Genomic DNA, 23,091 nt, shown 5'->3' with positions numbered 1-23,091 from the left:
AGCTCAGAATAGATGCTGCTGCTCATGGATCAGGGCTGCAAATGGTAAAGGTTGGCTGCACATGGAGAAGGGGCTTTAGAGTAAGTAAGGAGCACATGGGGCCTGATTCACAAAGCGGTGATAACTCAGTTATCACGCCTAAAAGACTTTAGGCGTGATAACCTTTGCACCGCTGAGTTAGCACCACTTTGTGCTGATTATCGCGCGCGCGCGCCCGCGCAAAACTTTGCGTGCGGCAAATTCGCGCGAGTTTCTTCTTATCATGCCTAAACTGAGTTTAGGCGTGATAAAGGGCTTTTCACTGGCGTGCAAACACTTTGCACCGCTTTGTGAATCAGGCCCATGGAGTTTAACATGGAAGGGAGTTATAAATGAAATTGGATTTGGGTTTCTACTAGACTTAAGGGGCTTTGCATAGAAAAGATGCATGCAGCACATAGGAGAGGAAGGTTCCTAATTGCACATGAAAGAAAGTGTAAGAAAGCAGCAGCTGTACATGGTTGGGTGGAGGTACAAGAACGTTGGGGGTCAAAACGTATACAGTTCTTCATGCATGTTTTTGAACAATCTGCAGCTAGGAGGACATTAGTAAATTGGGCCCTTTGTGTTTAAAGGTCACAACTTTCACAAAGATATAGTAAACTAGAAGCAGGAAGTCATAGTACAGGTATGAGTGGAATGTTTTAATGGCAGGAAGACGAAAGCTGTCAAGCAGGAGACACAGTCTCAGCTATTGCTCATTAAATCTCGAGACAAATCATTTTCACACCATTTCAAGTTAATGCATAAATTTATGAAAACATGGAGAAAAGAAAACAACAAACACAGAATGTTTGCCATAGCAACTAGATACCAACCCTGACTTCACTGAAAAAAAGTTCCAGTTAGTTGCTGGAGGCAACTTCACAAAGTCTATTCCAGTTTATTTTTCTCTACTTATTTCATAATATATATCTCCAATATGTATATATATATATATATATATATATATAATATATATATTGGAGAACATAAGTGATCCAATAAACCTAACCTTAATTTATTAAAAGTGGCCAGCTATTAGTGGAAACCCTCACACTTGGGACACATTGGGATTGGTTCATGATTGATAGCGCAGCATAACAGCATGAGTAAGTTACCGTTACGTGCTAGTCAATCACTGTGACTTAAAGGGAACCTAAACTGAGAGGGATATGGATGTTTCCTTTTAAACAATACCAGTTGCCTGGCAGTCCTGCAGGTCTCTTTGGAGTCAGTAGTGCCTGAATCACTCACCTGAAACAAGCAGGTAGCTAATCCAGTCTGACTTCAGTCAGAGCACCTGATCTGAATGCTTGTTCAGAGGCTATGGTTAAAAGTATTAGAGATACAGGATCGGCAGGAGAGTCAGACAACTGGTATTATTTTAAAAGGAAAAATCCATATCCTTCTCAGTTTAGGTTCCCTTTAATGAGGGCGCTAGGCAGCTACGCGTGCTAGTGGCAACATAACGTGCACTCCTTAGCAATGGCCACTCCTTCCCACATGCCGCACCATAGTGACATAAAGCGGCCTCGATACTTCACTAGAGCGTCCGCTACTACCGAGCTAGTGAAGTATCGCAGCCGCTATACATCACTATCGTGCAGCATATGGGAAGGAGTGGCCGTTGCTAAGGAGGGCACGCTATGTTGCCACTAGCAATAGTAGAGTACTCACGCTGTTATGCTGCGCTATCAATCATGAATCTACCCCACTGGACCATAGTGAGGGCAGCTGAAATGTTAGTGAATTAGTTCCAGTTACACACCTGCAATGAGAATGTTTTTAAAAATATACTTATGCAACCCTTGATTTAATTTTAAAAAGTTTTGTCACCAGATGCATGCATAAGATTGCAATAATATAAACACTGATTTTACAAACCTTTCAGCAGCCCTCATTATGGTATGATACAAATGAGGTAAGAGTTGTGGACAATGTTAATTTATCAGGCCAGGTTTTCTGGATTACTTTTGCTTTTTGATCTTCCCCAGCCCAGAAGAACCTCGTGAAAATATATTTTAGCTTCTTTGCTGTTGTGCTGATCCTTGACTTCTTGGCTTTTAGTTGCAATGGAACAATGGAGCTATACTACTATTCTTAATGCAAATATTTATTTACAAACATATATAAAAAAAAATAGTGCCCCCCAAAAATATATAATCTTAACTCCCCATTTTTTTCTAAACAGACCCCTATGTGTCCCCCATTTTTTTTTCTGGGGGGGGGGGGATTGTGGAGAGTGTTGTTGTTTTTTAGCCACAGAAACAAGCTTATCTCTGTTTGCAAATAACAGAAGGCTTCCTATTTCGGATAAGATAAGGACAACGTGACCAGAAGGTAATTGAATCCCTGCCTCCCTTGAGGGCTCATTTACACTTAAAAGCGCAAAATGCCAGTGAATTTTGCCAGCCTTTTGCAGGAGTGATTTTACCGCGATTTCATGCAGAAAAATCACTGGATAGTGCAGCGATTTCTCCGCGATCACATTTAGCACTTCTATAGCATTGAAACGCGATCGCCGGGAAATCGCCTGAAAATGTTGCAGGCTACGTGTTTGCATTTCGTGAATTTGGGCGATTTTCAGCGATTAGCGCAAATTGCCCAAGTAAGAATGGGCCCACAGGGTTTTATTACACTAGCGCTTTCAAAAACGCTAGCGTTTGAGCGTTTTGCCAAAATTGCCGGCAAAAAGCTCAAGTGTGAATGGGTCCTTAAAGAGTTTACACAGTAATGTAAGGCTGTTATCTAGGTGATATTTGCTGTGGGAAAGACAGGTAGCTGTAGCAGAAGGGAAAATTAACACTGTGACATGGAATAGGAGGAGCTAGGGAGATTTGCATGTACGGATGGCATGCATCTCCAGCCCCTGATCAGTCACTGAGCATGACAAATGCATAGGAGGGGGGCTTGGAGACGCATATTGTTTGGACTATCTCGAGCCATTGAGGGAAAATGCTGGAGGCGGATGGCAGAATTGTGATTAATGCTCATTTTAAACTTTTATCTTGTACATGCAATATTTGTTAGTGGTGTTTTATTTGCATAAACTGCTTTACACTATAAAATAATTATGTGCCTTATACTCTAGATTCTAAAGCTGCCGAGGTTGTTTACATGACTAGATCCACCAAGTGTAGCTAGTGAGTAGGTGCATAGCGGGGGAAGTTTCTCGTATGATACACTGGAGACCACTCCATAAGATTCGCACCATCTAAAATATTACTTTTATTTCAGCTTCTTAAAACATAATGGTTAAAATTCCACATGCGGGTATGTCCTTGATGACGCACAGGTGTTTCGGCCGGGCCATCACATGTCCTTTCTCAAATCATAACAGGCCCGCACTGGAGACGGCACCCCAGCTTTCTGTCTCTGATTATCACACACGAAGATGGAATCTATCAGAAGCATAGTACATTATATTTGTGTTATCTGGTTTATTTTTGAGGTGTATTAACCTCCTGAGCGGTATGGACGAGCTCAGCTCGTCCATCACCGCCGGAGGCTGCCGCTCAGGCCCTGCTGGGCCGATTTTCCTCAAATAAAAAGCAGCACACGCAGCCGGCACTTTGCCAGCCGCGTGTGCTGCCTGATCGCCGCCGCTCTGCGGCGATCCGCCGCGAGCAGCGGCGAAAGAGGGTCCCCCCAGCCGCCCGAGCCCTGCGCAGCCGGACCAATCAGTTCCGGCCAGCGCTAAGGGCTGGATCGGAGGCGGCTGACGTCAGGACGTCGGCTGACGTCCATGACGTCACTCCGCTCGTCGCCATGGCGACGAGGAAAGCCAAACAAGGAAGGCTGCTCATTGCAGCCTTCCTTGTTACTTATGCTTGCCGGAGGCGATCAGAAGAACGCCTCTGGAGCGCCCTCTAGTGGGCTTTCATGCAGCCAACTTTCAGTTGGCTGCATGAAATAGATTTTTTTTTTTTTTTTTAAAAACTCTCCCGCAGCCTCCCTGGCGATCTCAATAGAACCTCGGGGAGGTTAACGTACAGAACGGAGCAGAAGTGGAAAATCCTGGATAGGAGTGGAGTGGTCTTGTGGGACTATACATTGGATGACTGCACTTTGTTGTAGAGCGAAACCAGTTCCAGATGTTGTATTGGGTTAAAATAGAGGGTACTTTTAACTATTTTAACTTGTTTTGACTTGTGCTGGGTAATCAAGTGCACATCCTGCCTCTGTAGTTGTGTACTCTGGTTGGGTCTATTTTCCACAGCTCTACCTCGCATTGTAATTTGAATAGTTTATTATGGACTGTGATGCCTTTTTTTAAATTGATATTTTAAAGTGGACTGCTAATGTCTTGTTTAAGAACATAAATAATAACAAGCAAACTCTTAAGATTGCATATATAGTAAAGCTGGTGATTATGAAGCACACCACTAATGAGAAGAAAGACTGAAAAATAATGAAAACATATTTAGTGAAACTAAGGTGCAACTACCCTCTTTCCCTGAAATTAAGACAACTCCTGAAAGTGAGCCCTAGCGGGAATTTTGAGCATGCTCGAAATATAAGCCCCACTCTGAAAGTAAGCCCTAGCGGCAGTAAGGGGAAAAGTATGGCAGCTTGTGTTATTTTATTTCTGGAGACCAGAAACACAAGTTGCTGTACTTCTTCTTGATATACAGTGAGGAACATAAGTATTTGAACACTGTGATTTTGCAAGTTCTCCCACTTAGAAATCATGGAGCGGTCTGTAAAAGCATTAAAAACATTTTCAGGAAATCACATTGTATGTTTTTTTTGTTTTAAATATTTGTATTGCACTGTTGCATGTAAGTGTTTGAACACCTGAGAAATTCAGGGTTACTATTTGGTACATAAGCCTTTGTTTGCCATTACCAAGGTCAAACATTTCCTGTAGTTCTTGACCAGGTTTGCACACACAGGGATTTTGGCCCACTCCTCCATACAGAGCTCCTCTAGATCTGTCTGATTTTGGGGCTTTCACTCAGCAACACGGAGTTTCAGCTTCCTCCAAAGATTTTCTATTGGATTTTCTATTGGATCTGAGCTAAAGACTGGCTAGGCCACTCCAGAACCTTGATATGCTTCTTATGGAGCCACTCCTTGGTTATCCTGGCTGTGGGCTTCACTGTCATGTTGGAAGACCCAGCCACTAACCCATCTTCAATGCTCTGACTTAGGGAAGGAGGTTGTTGCTCACAATTGATGGCCCTATTCATCCTCTCCTTAATACAATGTAGTCGTCCTGCCCCCTTCGCACAAAAGCACCCCCAAAGCATGATGTTACCCAGGGCCGGTTTAAGCAACAATGGGGCCCCAGGGCAAAATAAACCTGCCCCCCCCCCCCAACAGATACCCCAGAACACAAATCGGCATTAAGGGACCTTTTTTGCAGCTGGTATAGTCAGGGTGTGAAGCCCCAATCGGTCGGAGCTCCACATTCTGGCTACCCCAACCTGCATGGGGGACAAGGGGTTAAAAAGTTTCAGGAGGGGGGACCCCACATCATTTTTTTTTTAATTCCCACACTCTAAACATAAAATTTTTGGGGGGAAAACAGGAAAAAATGCCAGGGATCTTCATACAGCCATATTGCGGCTGTATAGCGATCCCTGGCCAAAGCGCTGCGGCTGCGTATGGGCCCCCTGGAAACCCCGTCAGGAAATTTATTGCTCTTTCTTTTGATGCATGTAAAATTACACTACCGTTAGGTTTGCTACTAAAAGTGACATTTACCGCATTTAAAAGTATACTTTTTTCCTTCAAAACTTTAAAATCAATTTTCTCAAAAACTATAAGGTCTTTTTGAAAAATAGTTTTTTCCTTTTATTCCCAACGATCTCCTTAATATATCCTGCAAATTAAGGGTTTCTAGCATTTAAGGTGGATTTGCTATTAACCATTAAAGTCAGCAGGTTTTTAAATGTGTATTTTTTTTCCTTTGAAACTTTAAAATCGATTTTCTCAAAAACTATAAGGTCGATTTGAAAAAAAATGTTTTCCTCTTGTAGCCACTGGGGGCCCCTACAAGCTCTGGGGCCCTGGGGCAGTTGCCTTTTTTGCCTCTATGGTAGCGCCGGCCCTGATGTTACCACCCTCATGCTTTACAGTGAACGAAGACCCCGGCTTTTAACATTGCTTAGTTTAAAGCTTGGTGGTGCAGTGGTTAGTGCTTGCCTAGTAGTACTGGGTCCACGGTTCGAATTCCAGCCAGAGCACTATCTGCAAGGAGTTAGTATGTTCTCCCTGTGTCTGTGTGGGTTTCCCCCGGGCACTCTGGTTTCCTCCCGCATCCCAAAAACATACAGCTAAGTTAGGTGGCTCCCCCCTAAATTGGCCCTAGACTATGACACATGCACTACATGATACATACATAGACATATGACTATGGGAGGGATTAGATTGTGAGCCCCTCTGAGGGACAGTTAAGTTGCAATGCAATATATTCTGTACAGCACTGCAGAAGATGTCAGTGCTATATAAATAATAATAATGGTAACAGTGTGTTACCTGATAACAATGAGTGGCATTCTCCCAGACCCAGGGCCGAGGCAGAGGCAAGAGAGGCTCCAGCCTCAGGGCACAGAGTAGGAGGGGGCGCACAACTCACTCAGCTATCATTCCCTTATTGTGTTTGAAGCAGAGAGAAATAAGAAAGGGATACATGGCAGTAACTGCAAGCCAGATAACTAGAGATTAAGGTGTTTGGGGCCCTGGGGTGCCTCAGTCTAATAGCAATCAGTGTGTGACAGCTAAGGTGGGAGGGATGGGGGGGCGCACTTTGGTGTCTCAGCCTTGGGTGCTGGAGGACCTTGTCCCAGCTCTGCCCACACCTAAACTCCCAGGACCAGCTGCTTTTAACAGCAGAATGAATGGATGGAAGCTCTGCTAGCATAGTGGTGGTGAGAGGGGTGGAGACTGGCTGCATGCATGTGAGGATGTGAGCACAGTGAGTGGGGACTGAGTATGAAGTTTCCCATGCCAGCAGCATGAAGCGTGGGGGATGACAGAGAGCTATCCAGTAATCAGTGGAGGGTCTGCATGCTGTGGAGTCTGACAGGGTTTACAGATCAGCGGGCTGGAGGAGGCTGGGGCTGCCAGAGATCTGTTCCCAGCACTTCTATCATCCAGCAAGGGCTGCAGCCGACTGCCTGAAAGGAAACCACAAGACAAGTTGCCTGAGCTCCTCCCCTCTGTGTGACACAACAACCCGTACACAGCAGCCAGAACTTTTCAGCCTCCTTTCCTTTCTTCCATTCTCTGCTCAATCTTTGATCATGTGCTGAGAGAGAAAGCCCGAGTTCTGCGAGCCTCCTCCTCCTCATCTCGCACTATAACAGCACAAACGGACTTATGTTCTGTCTGCTCTCAGCAGCTGCGTGCAGCCAGGGATATAAGGTAAATGTATTGGTGTGAGCTGGCCTTTCTGACACCACCATCTAGGCGTGTCACCCGGTGCGCCACGCCCCCTAGCGCCCAATTAAGATGATTTGTGGGGGATAATTATGATTTGTGGGGGGTTGAGCGTACATGAACTTTCCTTCCTGCACGAGTAGAAAAGGATATCCGACTCGAGTGCAGTTTTGAGTCGAATAACCGCATGCAATCATGAATCACAAGTCGGTATTTGTGATTAAAAACCTGCCGACTTTAACATGTAATAGCAAAGCCCCCTTACATGGTAGAAACACCAAATTTGCCCCAGATATGTTAAGAAGAACAGTGGGAACAAGAGGAAGTTGGGAACAAGAGAAAAAGACCTTATAGTTTTTGAGAAAATCGATTTTAAAATTTCAAAGGAAACAAGTATACATTTAGATGCAGTAAGTATTTTAACTGTCATTTACCGCATTTAAATGTATACTTCAATTTTAACCACTTGCCGACCGCACGTTTATACCGTGCGTCGGCAAAGTGGCAGCTGCAGGACCAGCGACGCAGTACTGCGTCACCAGCTGCAGGCTAATTAATCAGGAAGCAGCCGCTCGCGCGAGTGGCTGCTTCCTGTCAATTCACGGCGGGGGGCTCCGTGAATAGCCTGCGGGCCGCCGATGGCGGCTCGCAGGCTAAATGTAAACACAAGCGGAAATAATCCGCTTTGTTTACATTTGTACGGCCCCGTAAGGCAGATCGGCGATCCCCGGCCAATCAGCGGCCGGGGATCGCCTCCATGTGACAGGGGACGTCCTGTCACTGGCTGCACAGGACGGATAGCGTCCTGTGCAGCCTCGATCGCCGGGGGGGGCAGCAGGTAGGAGAGGGAGGGGGGAATTTCGCCGCGGAGGGGGGCTTTGAGGTGCCCCCCCCCCCGCATCACCCAGCAGGCAGAAGAGATCAGACCCCCCCAGCACATCATCCCCATAGGGGGGAAAAAAGGGGGGCCTTCTGATCTCTCTGCCTGCTACCTGATCTGTGCTGGGGGCTGCAGAGCCCACCCAGCACAGATCAGTAAAAACAGCGCTGGTCCTTAAGGGGGGGTAAAGGGTGGGTCATCAAGTGGTTAAAGTTTCAAAGGAAAAAAAGTATACATTCAAATGCGGTAAATGACACTTAATGTTAAAGTCGGCAGGTTTATAATCACGAATACCAACTAGTGATCACGAGTAACTAGTGATCACGAGTCAGGTAATAAGTGCAATCACGAGTGCATTCGTGATCGGCATTCATGATCAAGAGCCGATCACTAATGCTGATTACGACCTCGTGATGGCAAAAAATGGCTCGTGATGAGCACCACTACTACTAATTTAGATTAATGAGTGGCGCACAGGTTTTTGACAGACAGAATTCTTGTTGATTTCCAGGTGTTCAAATACTTATGTGCAGCAGAATACAAATACATTCTTTAAAGGGGTTCTTTCGCGAAAAAAGTAGGCAGTTAAAAAATGTGACAGATGACAGGTTTTGGGCCAGTCCATCTTTTCAAGGGGGGATTCTCAGGGCTTGCTTTGTTTTCAACAGCATTTCCTGAACAACAGTTTAACTGCCAAAATAGCAAGATACCAGCCGGCCTCCCTAATCACTTGCACACTATTATGTCAGTTAGATTTTGCAACTGTTGTTCAAGAAATGCTATGGAAAACAAAGAAAGCCCTGAGAATCCCCCTTAAAAAGATGGACTGGCCCAAAACCTGTCATCTGTCACATTTTTTAAGTGCCTACTTTTCTTGCGAAAGAACTCCTTTAAGAATCATACAATGTAATTTCCTGAATAGACTCCACCATTACGAAGTGGGAGAACTTGCAAAATCACAGGGTGTTCAAATACTTGTGTTCCTTATTATATATATATATATATATATATATATATATATATATATATATATATATATATATATATATATATATATATATATATATATATATATATACATATATATATATATATATATATATATATATATATATATATATATATATATACACAGTGGGTTGCAAAAGTATTCGGCCCTCTTGAAGTTTTCCACATTTTGCCATTTTACTACCACAAACATAAATCAATTTTTTTGGGAATTCCATGTGAAAGACCAATACAAAGTGGTGTACATGTGAGAAGTGGAACGAAAATCATACATGATTCCAAACATTTTTTACAAATAAATAACTGCAAAGTGGTATGTGCATAATTATTCGGCCCTCTTTGATCTGAGTGCAGTCAGTTGCCTATAGACATTGCCTGATGAGTGCTATTCAATTCAATTCACTTTATTGTCATTGTGTAACACAACGAAATTACTTTTCATGACAACCCCACGGTGCATATAGGGAACATAGTGATAGTAACAAGGAAGAGAAGAAATTATACAAGTATGCCAGGTATTACAGATGTTTAAACAATTTGTACACAGTGTTAATTATTTCAGAGAGGATTCAGAGTTTATCAAGTTTATGGCGGATGGGAAAAAGCTGTCTTTCAGTCTGTTTGTGTGTGTGCGGGTTGATCTAAAATGATTACCTGATGGAAGGAGCTCAAACAAGGCATTTTCAGGGTGAGTGTTGTCTTTGATAATGTTTTTGGCCCTTCTCAAGCTGCGAGTATTATACAAAAGTTCCAGTGAAGGTAGTTCAGTGCCAATAATGGCTTCTGCTGTTTTAACAACTCGCTGCAGGGCTTCTCTAGTAGCCTTCGTGCAGCTGTTGTACCAGGCCGTCATGCAATTGGTCAGAACGCTTTCTATAGTGCATCTGTAGAAATTAACCAGCAGCTTCTGTGGGAGGTTAGCGCTCCTTAGTTTTCTCAGAAAGTAGAGGCGTTGTTGTGCTTTGCCAGTTAGAGCTAAAGCATTGTCAGCCCAGGACAGGTTCTCTGCGATGGTGACTCCCAAAAATTTGAAGCTGGAAACTCTCTCCACAGCCTCTGCATTGATCATTAGCGGTAGGTGAGTAGTCTTTTTGGTGGTCCTAAAGTCCAGAATAATTTCTTTGGTCTTCTTTGTATTTAATAACAAGTTGTTAATGTCTCACCATGCAGTCAGGTTCCTAACTTCTTCTCTGTATGTAGCTTCCTCATTGTCTGATATAAGCCCAATGACAGTCGTATCATCTGCAAACGTAACAATTACGTTTGAGGTATGGATAGGCTGGCAGTAATGGGTGAAAAGTGCATAGAGGAGAGGGCTTAATACACAGCCCTGTGGCACGCCAGTGCTCAGGGTAAGGGTGGAGGATGTCTGTTTTCCTAGTCTGACAGTTTGAGGGCGATTAGTAAGGAAGTCCAATAACCAAGTACATATGAAGGGAGCAAGACCTAGTGCATGGAGTTTGTTGGTCAGCTGGCTAGGTACAATGGTGTTAAATGCTGAGCTGTAGTCAACAAAGAGCATCCTAACATAGGAGTTGGGCTTTTCCAGGTGTGAGAGGGCAGCATGGAAAGCTACACAGATGGCATCCTCAGTCGATCTATTTGTTCGGTAAGCAAACTGGTGTTGATCTAGATTTGCTGGGATGGAGGCCTTGATGTGTGTGGCTACCAGTCGTTCGAAGCACTTGGCGATGGCAGGGGTTAGAGCAACTGGTCGATAATCATTAAGACAGGTTATCCTAGGATTTTTTGGAACTGCCACAATGGTTGTAGATTTAAGGCATAATGGAACTACACCCAAGGACAGAGAGAGGTTGAATATTTGTGTAAAAACTTTCGCTAGTTGACCAGCACAGGCCTGGAGCACACGTCCTTGCACACCATCAGGACCTGCAGCTTTCCTGGTGTTGATATTTGTGAGTGCTTGCTGCACTTCATGTATGTGAAGGATTAATGGCTGTGAGTCTGTAGTGGGCCCAAAGTTGACTGGAGGCCGATTGTTGTCTTTTTCAAATCTAGCAAAGAAGTTGTTAAGTTCATCTGCTAGGCTGGGGATGTTATTGTCCAGTGTATATTGAGTGCTATTCTTCTTTTTGTAATCTGTGAATAGTTAAATGCTTTGCCACATCCTCCTTGGGTTTGAGTCATTTTCAAAGTTTTCCTCAATCCTTTGTTTGTATTTAAGTTTTGCATTTCGTATGCCTTTTTTCAGACTTGCTCTGGCTGAAGAATATGCGTCTTTGTCCTGTATTTTAAAAGCTTTGTTTCTATTCTTTAGAAGTCCCTTGAGTTCTTTTGTTATCCATGGTTTATGATTTGGGTAAACCGTAATTCTTTTGTTGACAGTGATGGTGTCCACACAGAAATTTACATATGACAATACAGAGGAAGTACTCGTCTCCAGGTCTGTTTCATGAAAGAAAATATCCCAATCCGTATTTTCAAAGCAATCTTGGAGCTGAGAGACGGCAGTCTCAGGCCAGACTTTAACAGACTTGCTAATTGGTTTAGCAGTGTTGATAATGGCTTTGTACGCGGGAATAAGAAACAAAGATAGATGGTCAGACTGTCCCAGTGGGGGGCATTGGGTGATCTTATAGGCACTTTTTATGTTTGTATAGACATGATCCAAGGTGTTTTCTCCTCTGGTTTTACAGTCCACATGCTGATAAAATCTGGGAAATACCTTCTTAAGATTTGCTTGGTTAAAATCTCCAGCAATGATGAAAATTGCATCAGGGTGTAAATTCTGTTGCTTACTAATGATATCAAACAGTTGTTCATTTGCTGACTTAGTATTGGCATGAGGTGGAATGTATACTGCCATAATTATAATAACTGTAAGTTCCCTGGGTAGGTAAAACGGTCGACATCTCAGCATTAAATATTCCACATCAGGTGAACAAGACTTGTTGATTATGGTTACGTTAGTGCACCAAGCATTATTGATATAAACACATAGTCCTCCACCTGTTTTCATGCCAGAATCATGCGTTCGATCAGCACGGTGAAGCGTGTGACCTGCAAGCTCAATTGCAGCGTCTGGTATGGAGGGGTCCAGCCATGTCTCCGAAAAAATCAAAAGGCAACAGTCTCTCATAGTTTTATACGTGGAGATATCCAGTCGGAGCTCATCCATTTTATTTGCGAGGGATCTCACATTTGCAAGCAGTGCGCTAGGAAGAGGGGTTTTATGTGGAGTAGCTCTCAGTCTAGTTAGCAGTCCTGATCGCTTACCTCTCTTTTGTTTCCTCTTGCTTCACTTTCTGCCCCGTCTATTTCCGAGGATAGCAGTGGTTAACGAAAGACCCGGTGATCTAAGAATCTCCTGCGGTATTGATTCCGTGTTAAAGTAATCTCCTGTGCTGCTTGATCCGATCTGTAGAAGCTCCTGGCGTTTGTAGTGGATGCTGGCCTTTGCTTGTGAGGCGGTGAAGGTCAGTAGGAAGAAAATTAATAGAAGAAAGCACCAATGTGGGTAGCATGAAGCCGCTGCGTCTGTGCGCGCCGCCATCGTACTTGGTCTGGGCTGCAGATGATGGTTCTTGTGCTGCAGATGATGGTTTGTGCTGCAGATGATGCTGATCTCCAGAAGGGAGAGAGAGCAGAGAGATGTTACCTGCTTCACAGCCAGATAATTATGCTAATGACTAAATAGAGTGCACCTGTGTGTAATCTAATGTCAGTACAAATACAGCTGCTCTGTGATGACCTCAGAGGCTGTCTAAGAGAATATTGGGAGCAACAACACAGTGAAGTCCAAAGAACACACAAGACAGGTCAGGGATCAAGTTATTGAGAAATTTAAAGCAGGCTTAGGCTACAAAAAGATTCCCAAAGCCTTGAACATCCCACGGAGCACTGTTCAAGCAATCATTCAGAAATGGAAGGAGTATGGCACAACTGTAAACCTACCAAGACAAGGCCATCCACCTAAACTCACAGGCCGAACAAGGAGAGCGCTGATCAGAAATGCAGTCAAGAGGCCCATGGTGACTCTGGACGTGCTGCAGAGATCTACAGCTCAGGTGGGAGACTCTGTGCAAAGGACAACTATTAGTCATGCACTGTACAAAGTTGGCCTTTATGGAAGAGTGGCAAGAAGAAAGGCATTGTTAACAGAAAGCATAAGAAGTCCCGTTGGCAGTTTGCCACAAGCCATGTGGGGGACCCAGCAACCATGTGGAAGAAGGTGCTCTGGTCGGATGAGACCAAAATGGAACTTTTTGGCCAAAATGCAAAACGCTATGTGTGGCGGAAAACTAACACTGCACATCACTCTGAACACACCATCCCCACTGTCAAATATGGTGGTGGCAGCATCATGCTTCTCTTCAGCAGGGACAGGGTAGCTGGTCAGAGTTGATAGGAAGATGGATGGAGCCAAATACAGGGCAAACTTGGAAGAAAACCTCTTGGAGACTGCAAAAGACTTGAGACTGGGGCGGAGGTTCACCTTCCAGCAGGACAATGACCCTAAACATAAAGCCAGGGCAACAATGGAATGGTTTAAAACAAAACATATCTATGTGTTAGAATGGCCCAGTCAAAGTCCAGATCTAAATCCAATCGAGAATCTGTGGCAAGATCTGAAAACTGCTGTTCACAAACGCTGTCCATCTAATCTGACTGAGCTGGAGCTGTTTTGCAAAGAAGAATGGGCAAGGATTTAAGTCTCTAGATGTGCAAAGCTGGTAGAGACACACCCTAAAAGACTGGCAGCTGTAATTGCAGCAAAAGGTGGTTCTACAAAGTATTGGCTCGGGGGGGGGGGGGGGGGGGCAAATAATTACGCACACCCCACTTTGCAGTTATTTGTCTGTAAAAAATGTATGGAATGATGTATTATTTTCGATCCACTTCTCACATGTACACCACTTTGTATTGGTCTTTCACGTGGAATTCCAATAAAATTGATGCCTGTTTGTGGCAGTAATGTGACAAAATGTGGAAAACTTCAAGGGGGCCGAATACTTTTGCAACCCACTGTGTAAAAGTATATAGTATATATATATATACTAAGTTCGACACTTCGATCCCCTCCGGCAATGCATTAGTACATGAGTGCATGAGTGCATGAGTGCATTTGATCTCTCTGCAGGCCCTCAGGCCATTGACCCGATTTTGTACCCTCCAACAATGTTTGCCTGATGAAGCGGGATTGTGACCCATGAAACATGTTGCAACTTTGGAGCTTTTAATATAAAGTTACTTTATACTGTGAGTAACGTCCCATTGTCCAGTCTTTCTTTCTACGAGGACGGTGAGTCCACCAACTTCCCCCTTTTAAACAGTTTTTAATCAATTTTACTCTACTTGGCCCCTTTGTGTTACTGCTTTACAAATTGATCTCCCCGCAGTCTGCCCTGCCACCGGATTCAATCCGGCATGATGTTAGGCCTGAACCAAGTATCAGAGTCCAACACTCAGATCTTTTCCAGCACTACTCTGTGCCATGTAATCGAGATTTACATGGGCATGGGTGTATTTGGGTTGGCGCTACAGCCCCTAACCCTTCAATTGATGGGCACTTTCTCCTCGTACTAGTACGAGGTGTTGATCACACTGGGACCCTACAACTCAGCCCACAGCAGTAATCATCATCATCCCCTCCAGACAATGGATGATAAAATAATAGCTGGGGAGGATGTGAGAGATTTAAAAAAAACAAAAAAACAAAAAAACATTGGAAGGGTTAATGAATCTCACTTGATCAAGCATAATCCCATGCATTTTTAACTGGTTAAGATTTTACACACCAGCAGCACCAACCCCCACCATGCCAGTACAGCACCCACCATGCTAACAGAGAGGTCACCATGCCAGAAGAGCCCACGACATGCCAGCAGAGCCAACTATGCCTGCAGACAGCCCCCACTATACCAGCAGCAGCCCCTACTATACCAGCAGCAGCCCCTACAATGCCAGCAACAGCAGAGCCCACTATGCCAGCAAGCAGCAAAGCCTAATATGCCAGCAGCAGCTCCCACTAAGCCAGCAGAGCATTGTATTCCAGTGGTTTTGGAGGTGTGTTTAAGCTATCAGGGACAACAAATGGATGATTTGCATGTACAACGGTGATGCACTGTGGGACACCTCAGATCTCAATCCAACCTGAATAATTGTAAATACCTTCTACTTTAAAGGGAACCCGAGGTGAGAGGGATGTGGAGGCTGCCATACTTATTTCCTTGTAAACAATGCCAGTTGCCTGGCAGCCCTATTGGTCCGGTATAAGTAGTGTCAGTCAAAACCCTGGAACAACCATATGGCTAATCCAGTAAAACCTGAGTCAGAGTACCTGATCTGCTGCATGCTTGTTCAGGGCCTATGGCTAAAAGTATCAGAGACACAGGATCAGGAGGACTACCAGGCAACGGGTATTGTTTAAAAGGAAATTGTTTATGGCAGCCTTCATATCCTTCTCACCTTGGGTTCCCTTTAAGAAGACAAACTTCTGTTTTGCGTAATAAATATGTGTAACATGTCATTTATTTTTCAGCCACAAGATGGCAATAGATTTAATAATAATTGGCTTAAAAAAAAACATTATTTGTTGTAGTTTTTCATGCTGAGTTGTCAGCATAGATGGGATAAAGGAGGTGACCCCAAATATATAGTGTTCTCCAGCTAAAGATAAAGATGGAGTGATCAACACTGCTGGATAAGAAGATAAGGAGCAGAACACAGCAGTGCCGCTGACCAGGGCACTTTAAGCTCTCTGCATCAGTGCATTCTCAGGCTTACACATGCTCTTGTCTGTGTAAGTGCATTAGCACATGACTTTCATGTCTTTATAAATAAGTCGGCACAAAAAAGAATGCTAAATCTGGCTTTCATTTCTATGTCAGTTACTGTATTGGCTGGGTTTGCTATGCTGACTTCCTGTACTGTGTCAGCTGTCGCTTAGCTGAACATAACAACCAGTGGTGCTCAGCAGAGCTCGAATATTCGAGTAGCTCGAATATTCGAGCTCTTTTCCAGCTATTCGAGCTCGGTATTCGAGCTCCGAATAGCTGCAGCTATTCGAATGGGCTATTCGAATAAACGCGAATAGCCCATTCACTATTCGAGCTATTCGAGCAAACGGCGCTATTCGAGCTCGAATACAGAGCTCGAATAGCGTCATAGCCCAGATTGATGTCCTTAGAGCCAATCAGAGGGCTCCCAGGCCCTCTGACGGCAGCCAATCACAGAGGGGGACCCTGGCCAGCCCCTACCCTATAAATAGCGGCCGCCATGTTCCGTTTCTCCGTCCTTGCCTGAGACTTGCATAGAGAGAGAGTTGCTCCTTTGTGCTTTGGCTTAGCAAGAGCTCTATTGTGGTCATTTACCTAGCGTTTTTGCTCACATACACCTCCTATACACACCTATATTGTTGTTAGTTAGATAGACATTGTATTTTAGTTAGTAGCTTTTGTGTTACATAGAGAGAGACTCAGACAGCTGCTGCAGGCTTACAGCTTTAGGCCTCAGGGCCTTGCCTGTGTGGGCAGCTGTCCTCCTGTCCTCTGTTAGTTTATTTCTCATTAGTATTTAGACAGTATTAGATAGTATTAGACAGTATTTCTGCTGTCCTGCGTGTGCTTGCACTCACTGTCTGTGTACACACACTCTATTTCCTTCTGAATAGTTATATACTGTAACTGTACTAGGACACTCACTGACTGTCACTGTTCATAGGCTAGCTCCTGCGTGTGCTTGCACTCACTGTCTGTGTACACACACTCTATTTCCTTCTGAATAGTTATATACTGTAACTGTACTAGGACACTCACTGTCACTGTTCATAGGCTACTAGCTCCTGCGTGTGTGTGTGCACTCACTGTCTGTGTACTGTACACACACTCTATTTCCTTCTGATTACTGATTGATTATTGTAAATTCTACTTCCTGACAGTTACTACTTACTTACTGTAGTAGGGACACTCACTCAGTCACTGTTCATAGGCTAGCTCCTGCACGTGTGTGCGCGTGCGTGCACTCACTGTCTGTAGTGTACACACACTCTATTTCCTTGTGATTACTACTGATTATTGTAACTTCTAGTTGTACTTCCTGACTGTTACTACTTACTTACTGTACTAGGGACACTCACTCACTCTCTGTTCATAGGCCAGCTCCTGCGCGTGTTTGCGCGTGCGTGCACTCACTGTCTGTAGTGTACACACACTCTATTTCCTTGTGATTACTACTGATTATTGTAACTGCTAGTTGTACTTCCTGACTGTTACTACTTACTTACTGTACTAGGGAGTCGGGACACTCACTCAGTCACCTCACCCACCAACCCACTCCATTAAAGTACCCCACTTTTCACCCGCCCTTTTCAAAAACTTTTGTGTTTACGCCCAAAACATCGAAGATGTCTGGAAGTGGCAGCCAGCGCGGTTTGGGCAAGGGGAAGGGCAGCAAGGGAATCAGGAGGAGAGGGAGCAGCATTGTGGCAAGCCGCGGGCGCGGGCGCGCCACCATGCACAGTTCCGCAGCAGCAGCAGCAGCGTCAGTGGCTAACATTCCTCCCATAGCCACTGGCCGTGGACGCCTTGGGCGCCGCCCAGCAGGAGCATCTGCAACTCACGCTGCAGAGACACAGCAGCAGCAGCAGCGTGTAGCACCTGCTCCGATTTTCCTCCAGCTGGGTCGGAAATGTCCCATTGAGGAAAAGGATGCAGACACTGTGGTGCAACGGATGACGGAGGATGAGCAGCCCGCCATCAGCTCTGCATCCGAGGCCTCCACCCTCACCACCACCACCCCTGTTCGCAGCAGCCGCCCAGCAGGGCCTGGGGAGGAGGCCAGTTCACCGTCAGTCGCCGACCTGTCACTCAGCACTCTTTTGAGCCCAGGCATGATGCGTCAATTGTCTGCTGTTGTTGGCGATTTGGAGGAGGAGATGCTGATGGGCACTTTGGGGGATGAGGGATTGGACAGCAAGACTGTGGTGACAGTCAAGCAGCCCATCCATGCATCAGGAGAGGAGTTTGGGGGGTCATCATCCCAGCAGGACATGTTTCAGGAGGGGGAGGATGATGATGATGATGATGACGTGGTGACAGACAAAGACTGGGTGCCACCACCTCCAGGGGATGTCGTCCTCAGCAGCTCTGAGGAGGAGGAGGAGGATGCGCTTGTGAGCCTTGCAAGGAGGCGCATCATTGCAAGCATTGGCAGCAGTAGGCAGGTCCCACAGCCTGCTGGTGTCTCAGGCTCAGCAGCAGCAGCAGCAGCATCTGCCAGTACCACCACCAGCCGCACCCAAGCCCCCCACCCAACCACCACAGGGAGACAGGCAGCAGCGGTTCCATGCCGTAGGGGGTCGTTTTTGTCACCAATCTGGCGTTTTTTCACAATGCCCACAGTGTACAGCAAGTACGCCACTTGCAACCACTGTCAGCGGAAGTTGAGCAGAGGTGCAGACCCCTTAAAGTTCAGCACCAGCTCGCTCATCAACCACCTTGCTGCGAAACATTTCCACCAGCATGAGGAGTTCCAGAGGCTGAAGGCATCTGGTGCTGGCAGTGGCACCACACCCATCACTGCACAGCCTTCAGCAGCAGCAGCAACAGCAGCCACCCGCCCTCCTGCTCCTCCAGCAGCACCAGCAGGAGTGCGGAAACGCACTGCTCCTCCCCCCTCTGCAACTCCTGCCGCCGACACTGAGGCCTGTTCTGGCAGCCAGTCCTCAGTGGCCTCCTCTGCTGTGTCTGCTGATTCCCGTGCCAGCAAAAGGCCACGCCAGAGCCTTTTGAGCGAGTCCTTCCAGGGGGTGGTTAGGGCTCTGCCTCCCAGCAGCCGTCGCGTGCGGCAGCTGAACGGCTTGCTGGCACGGGCCATGTGCTCCCAACTCCTGCCGTACACGCTTGTGCAGGAGGGGAGCGACATGCGTGCGCTGCTTGCTTGTGCAGCCCCAGACTGGCAGCTCCCCAGCAGACACTTCTTCGCCCGCAAGGCCATTCCTGCACTGCACCGCTTTGTGATGGCCAATGTGGAGCGAGGGCTGGAGCACGCGGTTGGTGAAAGGGTCCACGTCACCATGGACTCCTGGAGCAGCCGCTTCGGGACAGGCCGCTACCTGTCTTTCACTGTCCACTGGGTCAGCTTGGTGGAAGGGGGTGAGGATGGGAGAGCAGCAGCGGGCACAGCAGCAGCAACACAGTGGGTGGTGCCCCCCCGCAGGGTCAGAGGAACTGCAGCAGGTTCCTCCGATCCTCTGCCATCCTCCGGCACACCTGGCCAAACCCCCCGCCTCAGCAGCAGCGTGAAGGCCCGCCACTGCCAAGCGCTGCTGCACTTGGTCAGCCTTGGGAAGACCAAGCTGACGGCAACCCATGTGTTGGCCAAACTCCAGGAGCAGGAGAGGATTTGGCTGACCCCCAGAGGCCTCAGAGTCGGAGAGGTGGTGGCCGACAATGGGGCCAATCTGGTTGCCGCAATAGACAGGGGAAACCTGACCCACATCCCCTGTCTTGCCCACGTGCTGAACCTGGTGGTGCAAAAGTTCTTGCACACCTACCAGGGGATGGGCGAACTGCTGGAAACGGCAAGGAACGTTGTGCGTCACTTCCGGTGCTCGGCTGCAGCCTGTGCGAGCCTGGAAGACGTGCAAAAGGAGCTGGAGCTGCCACGCCATCAGCTGATCCTTGACGTTCCGACTCGCTGGAACTCCACCCTGGCGATGTTGGAGCGTCTGGTTGAACAGAAGCACGCTGTTAACCAGTACCTTGCCCTGGCCACTGTTTCCGCCGCTCGGAGAAGGGACAAGACCAGCAACATCCCGTCCATCGTCCCCGATGATGACTGGAGGCACATGCAGCAGGTGTGCTTAGTGCTGGCTCCCTTTCTGCAGGCCACTAACATGGTGAGCAGGGACCATGCTATGGTGTGCGAGTGGGTGCCCCTGGTTTGTCTGCTGAACAGGGCCCTCGATGCTTTGCTGGAACAGGGAGCGGCAGCCTTGGACCAGCAGGAGCGGCAAGCAGCTGCACAGTCCACCTCTGAGGGGGAGGAGGAGGAGGACTTGGTGGAGGTCCCTGACCTTGCTGCTGATGAGGGGGATCAGCACAGCGCAGCTGAGTTGGTGCGGGGGTGGAGAGAGGATGAGGCGGCAGAGAAGGAGGATGAGGAGGACAGCACTGCCGTCGATGTGCCAGCACACGTGGCCCACCTCTTCCCAATGGCAGCGCACATGCTGGCCTGCCTGCGCAAGGACCCCAGGGTGATCCAGATGAAGCAGAGGGAGGACATCTGGATCAGCATGATGTTGGACCCACGCCTCAAGGGGAAGTTGAGCCAGTTCCTGCCGCCTGCAGGAGGAGACCCAGCGCAACAAATAAGGAGCTTGCAGCAGGCCCTTGTTGAGCGCTTGGAGGAAGCCTTCCCCCAGCCTTCCACCCCCACTGTCCAGCAGCCAGCACAGAGGCAGCAGCAGGTGCCTGCATCCAGCAGCAAGCGCCCCACAGACCTGCTGTCTCTCAGCCACGAGCTCTACAGGACTGTAGAGGCTCCGGCAGCAGTGACTAGAGAGGAGGTGCATGATGCAGCAGCATCCTCCTCCGGTCACAGCCAGCGCCTGACCCGCATGGTGGCTGACTACATGGGGTCCTACAGCGGGCTTGACAGCGATGCCCCTGTTGATCCCATGGAGTATTGGGTCAAGCGCCTGGAGATCTGGAGCGAGCTGGCGCAGTACGCCCTGGAAGTGCTGTCCTGCCCCCCTTCCAGCGTGCTGTCCGAGCGCTGCTTCAGTGCAGCTGGTGGCGTGGTCACCGAGAAACGCTCACGTCTGTCTCACAAGTCTGTGGACAGACTGACGTTTCTCAAGATGAACCAGGCGTGGGTGGAAGGCGAGTTCCTGGCCCCTGTTGTCGGCGAGAGGGGGACATGAACTGGCTAAGAACCATCGTTAATGTGCCTTACCACCCTTTACCACCTCCTGGCTCCTGCTCACTAAGCCAGCCTGGTTCAGTTTGACTATTACGTCGCCTGCAGCCACACATTTTACACCTACAGTGGGCTGCTGTGTACTGCCCTTCTGCTGTCTGTCTGTGTTTCCCACTGCCAGGGTACACAGAATTACATTCTGCTGCCACTCTGCCACCAGCTATTACGTCAAACAATAGCTATATATCTGTGTAATTGGTTGTACAAACAAAACCAAAAAACCATTAAAAAAAAAAAAAAAGGTTTAATTTTTCTGAGGTGCCCGGGTTGAAAACTGTGTTGTCCCAGTTGTGTATTGGACATGATGTGGGCTGCACGACCGCTGTCTGGGACCTCCTGTTGTGTTTATTTTCAGCCCTGGTATCACCGCTAGGTACCAGGGCTATTATGTCACGCTGCCTGCCTGCTGCCACACTCACACTACTCCTCCATTCCTCCTGCTGCTGCTGTCTGTCTGTGTTTCCCACTGCCAGGGTACACAGAATTACCTTCTGCTGCCACACTGCCACCAGCTATTACGTCAAACAATAGCTGCTCACATTACTCCTCCATTCCTCCTGCTGCTGCTGCTGTTGGTCTGTGTTTCCCACTGCCAGGGTACACAGAATTACATTCTGCTGCCACTCTGCCACCAGCTATTACGTCAAACAATAGCTATATATCTGTGTAATTGGTTGTACAAACAAAACCAAAAAACCATTAAAAAAAAAAAAAAAGGTTTAATTTTTCTGAGGTGCCCGGGTTGAAAACTGTGTTGTCCCAGTTGTGTATTGGACACGATGTGGGCTGCACGACCGCTGTCTGGGACCTCCTGTTGTGTTTATTTACAGCCCTGGTATCACCGCTAGGTACCAGGGCTATTATGTAACGCTGCCTGCCTGCTGCCACACTCACACTACTCCTCCATTCCTCCTGCTGCTGCTGTCTGTCTGTGTTTCCCACTGCCAGGGTACACAGAATTACCTTCTGCTGCCACACTGCCACCAGCTATTACGTCAAACAATAGCTGCTCACATTACTCCTCCATTCCTCCTGCTACTGCTGCTGTCGGTCTGTGTTTCCCACTGCCAGGGTACACAGAATTACATTCTGCTGCCACTCTGCCACCAGCTATTACGTCAAACAATAGCTATATATCTGTGTAATTGGTTGTACAAACAAAACCAAAAAACCATAAAAAAAAAAAAAAAAGGTTTAATTTTTCTGAGGTGCCCGGGTTGAAAACTGTGTTGTCCCAGTTGTGTATTAGACACGATGTGGGCTGCACGACCGCTGTCTGGGACCTCCTGTTGTGTTTATGTAACGATTGGTGTCAGCAAGAGGCACAAATATCTGATTAAGTGGTGATATACAGAATCACCACTAATGCAGATATGTTAGAGTGAAATAGTCAGTATCTTCCTGATGGTAAATCAGCGGAAGGCTCACTAACACGGTAAGTGCCTGAAATGATCTACTCAGACCAGTGTCACACCCCGAACCTTGATTATTGGGGATCCGCAGTATCGCCAATAATACAAGGATAGACCCGATTATATAGCAATCTGCGGAATTGCTAATAATGCGGGTAGATGTAAAGCAGTGGACACACGATCAACATGGAAATAAACAAAGCAGTAAATATTCACAAAGTTGTGGAAATATCCACCACACGGCAATTCCTCAGAGGTGTGGTTACCTCTGAATGGGAACCCCGTGTGTGAGATCCCCCAAAGTGGCAGTGGAGGAATCTCGGCCTCTGGCAGTAACGGTCTGCTAGGGCCGGCGTCTCAGGGAGGCAAGCCTCAGATAATAACCCAACAGTGGGAGACGTTCCACTGAAGGGAGCAAGGTCAGACAGAAAGAGGTTCGGC

Source organism: Hyperolius riggenbachi, chromosome 2, assembly GCF_040937935.1.
Source record: "Hyperolius riggenbachi isolate aHypRig1 chromosome 2, aHypRig1.pri, whole genome shotgun sequence".
Classification (NCBI taxonomy): Eukaryota; Metazoa; Chordata; class Amphibia; order Anura; family Hyperoliidae; genus Hyperolius; species Hyperolius riggenbachi.
Note: the sequence above shows the minus strand (reverse complement) of the source record.